This window comes from Hypanus sabinus, chromosome 20, assembly GCF_030144855.1.
Source record: "Hypanus sabinus isolate sHypSab1 chromosome 20, sHypSab1.hap1, whole genome shotgun sequence".
Classification (NCBI taxonomy): domain Eukaryota; kingdom Metazoa; phylum Chordata; class Chondrichthyes; order Myliobatiformes; family Dasyatidae; genus Hypanus; species Hypanus sabinus.
The window spans coordinates 37813358-37819991 of record NC_082725.1 but is presented as its reverse complement, the minus strand read 5'-3'; the positions used below and the strand labels follow the sequence as shown (position 1 = coordinate 37819991).

The following is a 6634-nucleotide window of genomic DNA, read 5'->3' as shown; positions in this document are numbered from 1 at the left end:
CCTGTTCTGGGAATCCCATTCTCCGGGAAATCTCCCATTTAAGGGCAACGGCAGCTCCGCGGCGTAAAAGTGACTTCAGTCGGAGGATATTAGTGTCAATTACCGAAGCTGATTGACGGCCGCTTTCGCCGATGAGCGCCAGATTTCCGGGACAGGGACGCGACGCACGGACCAATGGAACCCCGGGGAGCGCCGAGCAGCGCCCGCCCCTCCTGTAACCGTGCCCAGGGCGAGCACTCGTGTACCTGCCAGTACGGAGACGGCCAGGAGTAGTTGTGAGTATTAGACACACTGCTTAGTCTTTTGGGTTTTGTCTTGTGTCTTTACATCCACAAAGCAAGGGAGGGCAAATTTATCCTTTCCTCTAAAGAGGAACGCGAGGTGTTGCAGTCTTTACGCGCTTGCCTCCCTCCGACCCGGAGAGTGTTGCTGATGTGAACACCCCTCTGGTAATTTGGATGCTTTTTTTTGTACAGAACGATGCTGTGCTTTTACTTCTCAACTTTTAGGTTAACCAAGTGTCATAGTAACGTTAGCCATGATGCGATATCAGGGAGTAGACTTCTGGTTCTTAACTCCAAGGTGTATAGATAGTTCACTGGTGGCGACAGGGGTGTGTAAGTTTTGCCTGGTTTTCAAAACTCAATGTTTTGGGGTATTTCTTTTCTCTGTAGTCGGTGGCTTATTTGCATTTTTTTCGTTGGGCTTGTATTACATTACTGTAACTTATGCGTGATGCGCAGAATTGGGGAAACGTTAGCGGGTTTGACTGCCATCGTTTCCTGTCTAGGCCAATAACAACACTCCAGAAGTAAATTACCGCAGGTGCTGAACATAATCAGAGAATGCTGAAAATAACCCCCACTTTCAGGCAGCATCCTAATAATTTGGGTTGGTGATTTTTGGGCAGAATAGATTTTACTGATCCCTCGGTTGTAAAAAAAAGTGCACATGAAGAGACAGACGGCTGAGTTGCTCCAACAGCAAGTTTTCTTTTTGCTGCATCTCGAGTGCTGGCTTCGATTCATGCCCTTTCTGGGCAGTTGTCGCAATTAACTTTTGTTTAATTAAATTCGGAGACTGCAGATGCTGGAATCTGTAGGGGGAAAATACAACGAAAACTCCTGGAGGAGTTCAATAGGACAGGCATCGTCTGTAGAGAGAAAATAGCCAGTCGAGATCCTTCACCTGGACCAGATTGTTAGGCTGGAAACCGATGAATATTAATTAGGGCCTTGCCTTGTGATTAGTCACACCCTTCTTAGTTTAAGTACTCAGGTGGATTTTGCATCAAGACGGGTTTTTTTCCCTCGGGCGAGGAATCGAAACACGATTGAATTTGCTGTAACTTTGTATGTTGCTAATCGTACATAAAGCTAATACGACGTGGAAAAGTTTTACCACTTTGTCAGTGTCGAAATCCTTCCATTTCACAAGCGACTGTAAATTTACAGTTTGCTTCTCTTTATTGACTTAACATGGAAAATATTCTGAGGGCACAGGAGTATGTGGAGGGGTCGACTTTAATCTATTAATACATGGCTAATACTTAACATAACATAACTAATAACATAACTTAATTAGAGATGTGGTATATCTAGAATGATTTCCCGGAAAGCTGTGGGTGTTTTAGGATCAGATAAGTCTTCCGGGTTTATTATTGATAGAATAAGAAAATGTATGAATAAATCAGATAACTAGAAGACATGCTTTATCCAGGCTTGTTTAAATCATAGAATGCACTTAATGAGCTGAATTTCCTACTGTTTCCTGTTAGTCTATTGCTTTCCACCTTAATAATAAGGAAAGGGAGTGGGTATTAAGCATTTAAAAAAATGAATTACAAAGTAGAACCAGAATTAAATTGGCAAAGCATTGCATGAAGCAATGTTCTCTGATGTGACCCATTCTTTTGATTTTAAATGTTTTTTATTATTATTACTTTTGTCAGATGGAGCTTTAGCAACTGCTACAGCAACAAGGTGTTTATTTATTTATTTTGTCAGCATCTTTTTTCAGGATCTTATTTCCTCGTACCTCTGCAAGTTCATCTTGTCTACAATGGCCTCGTGGTGCTCCCTCGACAACTTCTGCTTCTTGCCTCCTCATTGGCTGGCAATGGTATCAGTTCCCCATTCTTAACTACTATCAACACCTTTGTGCTCCTTTTTCTTGATGCTTAATTTGGTAAAGCACCACTTTTTTTTCTTCAAAAAGTGTTGATATCAGATCCAGACCTGTGTTTACTTTGATTCAAAGTCGTCTTTTCTGGTATTGTCCAGCTTTGCTTAACCTCAACTAATTCAAATTTTAATTATACAGTTGTAGAAAGATAATTATCCTTTCATGTGTTCACATTGTTTGCTTTGTGGACCATTATTCCCTCTTGTTTTATTATTTATACACTGCTCTTGGGTCAAAGTCATTTTTTTTTAAAAAAAAAGTACAATGGCTGATTCTAGGTTTGAGCTGAGAATGCACACTACCTCACCCATCACTGTGCCAATTCTTGCATTAAACAAGGCAAGATTTGCTTGTGTTTGTTAACATTTCCTCATATCATTGCCTTTATCTTCAATCCCAGCACAAAGTTTGCTCCTGAGTTCAAGAATTTAATAAACTAGGACAAAGTCAGATGACCCAAGAACCAATGATAGTGATCTTATTTTAAATTGAAGGATCTGCAAGACCCAGAATGGATTTAAGCTAGGATACTGGCAGTTTGTCTGGAAAAAGCTCCATCTCATGCAGGGTAGTAGCTAGTCCTGTGTGAGACTGAATCGATCCAAATCAAATTTAGTATTTTACGCTGGCCGAATCAAAACAGTGCACTTTGTCGTTGGCTGCTAAAATCCTTGATTGTCGTTGCAAAAGTGAAGATCAGAATTACAATTTTATTTCCATCTAAAACCTGCACGAGCTACAGAACAGCTATCAGTATACAAACTTAAACCCATTCTATTTCTCGTAGGCGTATTTACTTTTTTAAATCACTCCACCGTTGGCTCTTTGGTTATCTGAATTGGGCCTAATTTATTAAATTCTTTCCCTAAACCCCTCTATCTCCATTTCCAGAGTCAGAATCCTACTTAAACATATCCATTTAGCTACTTTTATTTTAAGACATTATATGGCTGTTCTCGGTATTTACAGACCGGGCCAGAAGATAGAATTTTAACCTGCCCTGCCCCATCCCAACTTAAGGATCTTGCAGCCAGAAGTATCAACTGTTCTCATGGTCCAATCGTCATTAATTAATTCCAGGCAGACTTTTTAAGTGAAAGAGATCGAGTGTACTCAACACCTTTTATGATCTTGGTATATTCTGAGGAAAAAAAAAATTACAGGATGAAGTGTTTTACATCAAATTAAAAATTTTGCAGTATAAGAGACTCAACAAGCAAGATGTGCCCTGCATTGACCCTTAATCTGTGATTTGTCCAGATGTTTGATGAGTAATACTTGCCATGATTTGTGAAAAACCTCCCCTGTACTTCAAACGTCTTCTTAAGAGGCAGTTGCAATAATTTATTGTGTTAACGTTGACAGCTGAAGGTTGTGGCCTGTAATCAAACACAAGACTACAGTTTACAGGGAATAAACTGTGCAAGAACCTAAGAACATCGAGAGAGCGAGCCAAATGCCTTGTTAATGAGAGAGGTCAGAGGAGAATGGCCAGACTGGTTTGAGTTGATAGGAAGACAAGAGTAACTCAAATGTTACACCTGTGGTGTGCAGAAGAGAATCTCTGAACTCAAGGCATGTTGAAGCGAAGTGGATGTACTATAGCAGCAGCAGATAATGAAAATACACTCAGTGGCCACTTTATTGGGTATAGGAGGTACCTAATAAAGCAGCCACTTAGTGTATCTGTACTTTGATAATTTACATTGAACTCACAATAACAAAACAAAATTTATAATCTGGATTGATACTATTTGAATAAAAGTTTTTTTTAAATCAAGTACGATTTTCCATTTAAAATTCTTCTTGCACATTTACAATGAAAGTCATAATTTCTTGGGTAACATTGAATTTCTTGGATCATGTGTGGAGCATACTAGTGGTGTTTTGTAAGCTACCGAAAGGTCAGGTTACAGAACCTCACTTTTATCAAGGGATGAATTTTACAAAGTAATGTTCACTTATTTTACCTGTTACGCAATCATTCATTTTTCTGCCTTCCCACATCTTATCTCAAGTGCTTGTATTTACTCTGCCCCCTGCTCTTGAATTATTGGTGATTTTTAAGGATTAGGCAGTCTACATTCAGCACTGGAAGGAGCTTATTTGATTAAAAATAGTGATATCTTAGCACGTCCATTCAAACATGATGTAAACCAAGCTATTTTGAATGAAGGCTGAAGTGAAGAGAGTGCAGACAGGAGGAGGCAAAGGAATGTGACAAGCTGATTATCTTGTGTGTATAATGGTATATGTGCACCTGAGTATTTTATTTATGTGTGCATTTTTGGGTTTACCACACACACCAAACAAACGATTAATCTTTCCTGGTGTTGAACTGTTTCTAGGTCCTCTCCATTAGAAGACAAAGCCATTGTACAGGTGAAATCCAATCAGTTTTATATTTCATGATGGAAAGGCATAAACATTTTTGTCACATTTTGTAGTTTTAAAAAAAAAGTCCCTTTTTCTGGGCAATACCTGTGTGAAATAAAGTATGCTACAATAAGAGTTTGAGGAGATTTCTTATGCCATTAAAGGCTAACAACTTTCTATACATCACATCACCCTCTGGTATGAAGGCATCAATGCACAGGATTATAAGAGGCTTCAGTGGTAGACAGCTCAGTCAGCCTTGTCATGGGTACCATCAAGGACGTCTTCAAAGGATAGTGCCTCAAGAAAACAGTATCGATCATGAAGGACCCTCACCATCCCTGGCACATCTTATCACAGCCATCAGGGAGGATGTACAGAAAGCACACAATCAATGTTTTAGGAACAGCATCTTCCACTTTGCTATCAGATTTCTGAGCAGTCCATGAACTCATGTCACTGCTTATTTAATTTTATTGTAACATATAGCAATTTGTTAAGCCTGCATTGTACTGCTGCCGCAAAATGACAAATTTCACGACTTGCGTCTGTGACTAAACCTGATACTGCGGACAAATGTATGTTGGCACAGACAAGTTGACTAGGAATTTGGTTGAACTCTGTAATTGTTTGTCAAAAGAATACACTTAACCGCACCTGGCCTGAACTGTGATTAATATTGTTAGTCAAAGATAATGATTGTTAGAGCAGAGAAGAATGATGCGATTGTGGCAGGTTCACAGATGTGATTTTGTTCAGCACAATAATAAAAAAAAAGTCTATGTAATTAATTGTGGAAATGTAACGTTTCTATTAAGTACTTAAATATGACTTCATTCAATCAGTAGCTAACTTTCTTTCCTAGCAAGGCTTGCTGCTAGATATTATGTGTATCTTCAGAACAAACTTGTTTCAATTGGAGACTACACTATTCTTTCTGACTGGATTACTTTCCTTACATTGGTTTCCAGGTAACCGATATTGGAAAAAGTAGTCACAATTGTTCATTTTGTTTATATAAAAAGCTTGACAAATCAATCTACCAGACTATTTTCCACCAGGAATTTTGGAATACTCAATTTGAGATAGGTTTGGTCTGCTGATAACCTGCTAGCAGGCTTAAGAGTCTATATTTTGTCACATTTCCCAGATACTTGTTACAGTTCTGTGATGGGAATGTGTTTTTGCTGGTTTGAATGAAAATAAGCCACGTTTAATTGTCAGAGAGGTTGTGATGAGCAGAATAATAATAGAGTTTGAAAAACTCACTCAGCCAGACTGAAACCAACAAGCAAAGTATTATTTAAAAATGCCTTTTTAAAAACTTGGACTTCCTTTCAAACCAGGAGATGCAATGATGGAATGAAGTAGCTTAAAGCTGTTCAGAGATTAGAGATTCAAGGAGGTGTACCGGTAGTTAAAAGATATAATTGTGGGGGGTATTGGCTGGGGGGTAGAGAAACATTATTTACAAAATGGTTGTGGAATGCACGAAAAGAGTTAATGATTGAAGTAGATGAAAAATATCAGGCCTTCCAATTACCTCAAGAATTGCTATTACAGTTTGTAGGCAATTGCAAAAGTGACTACACTTAACAAACAGTTAATACAGGGGAAAATCACTGATATCTCCACACAGTGAGATCTTTTCAACTGCATTACAATAATCTGGCTTCACCATATGCCAAATTTTTCTTCTGCATACATTTGTCCTTCAATTCCACTACCTCGTGATTCCACTTCTGCTAAGCTGTTGCAAAGGTCATTAGCCTTTTATTTTATAATTATGCATACCTGTATAAATCGATTGTCAGATTGTTCAAAGCTGGTATGGTATTCCTGGATCTAATCTTATCAGTGCAGATATACAACAGTGATTATTTCTGCAGAACCAACTCCACCCATCTACACCCCTTGCTCTAAGGAGATGTCTAAACCATTTGCTCGAAGAAGATTATTGCTGACAATAAGATGTGGCATTATTTTGGTCACGACTTCTTCCACTACTGGCACTAGCCTTGAGTCACTGAGGTGAGCAAAAAAAAAGGCAGGAGTGCTGAACTGTGTTTTGGTG

The 6634-nt window shown here is 38.8% G+C and overlaps 1 protein-coding gene across 5 annotated transcripts in view; it reads left to right on the top strand.

Annotated features, from left to right (window-relative positions):
- The window catches only part of LOC132378428 (tubulin polymerization-promoting protein), a 47848-nt gene that overhangs the window by 7099 nt on the left and 34115 nt on the right, over positions 1-6634 (top strand). Inside the window, exon 1 of one of the 5 annotated variants that reach the window (XM_059945338.1) lies at positions 31-275. The exons of 1 other annotated variant lie outside the window; for it this stretch is intronic. The gene's annotated coding sequence lies outside the window, so the exon portion shown is untranslated. Of the gene's footprint in view, positions 1-30; positions 276-308; positions 450-6634 lie in introns of those variants that run through there. 3 more of the 5 variants (XM_059945336.1, XM_059945341.1, XM_059945339.1) reach the window with 3 other exon arrangements.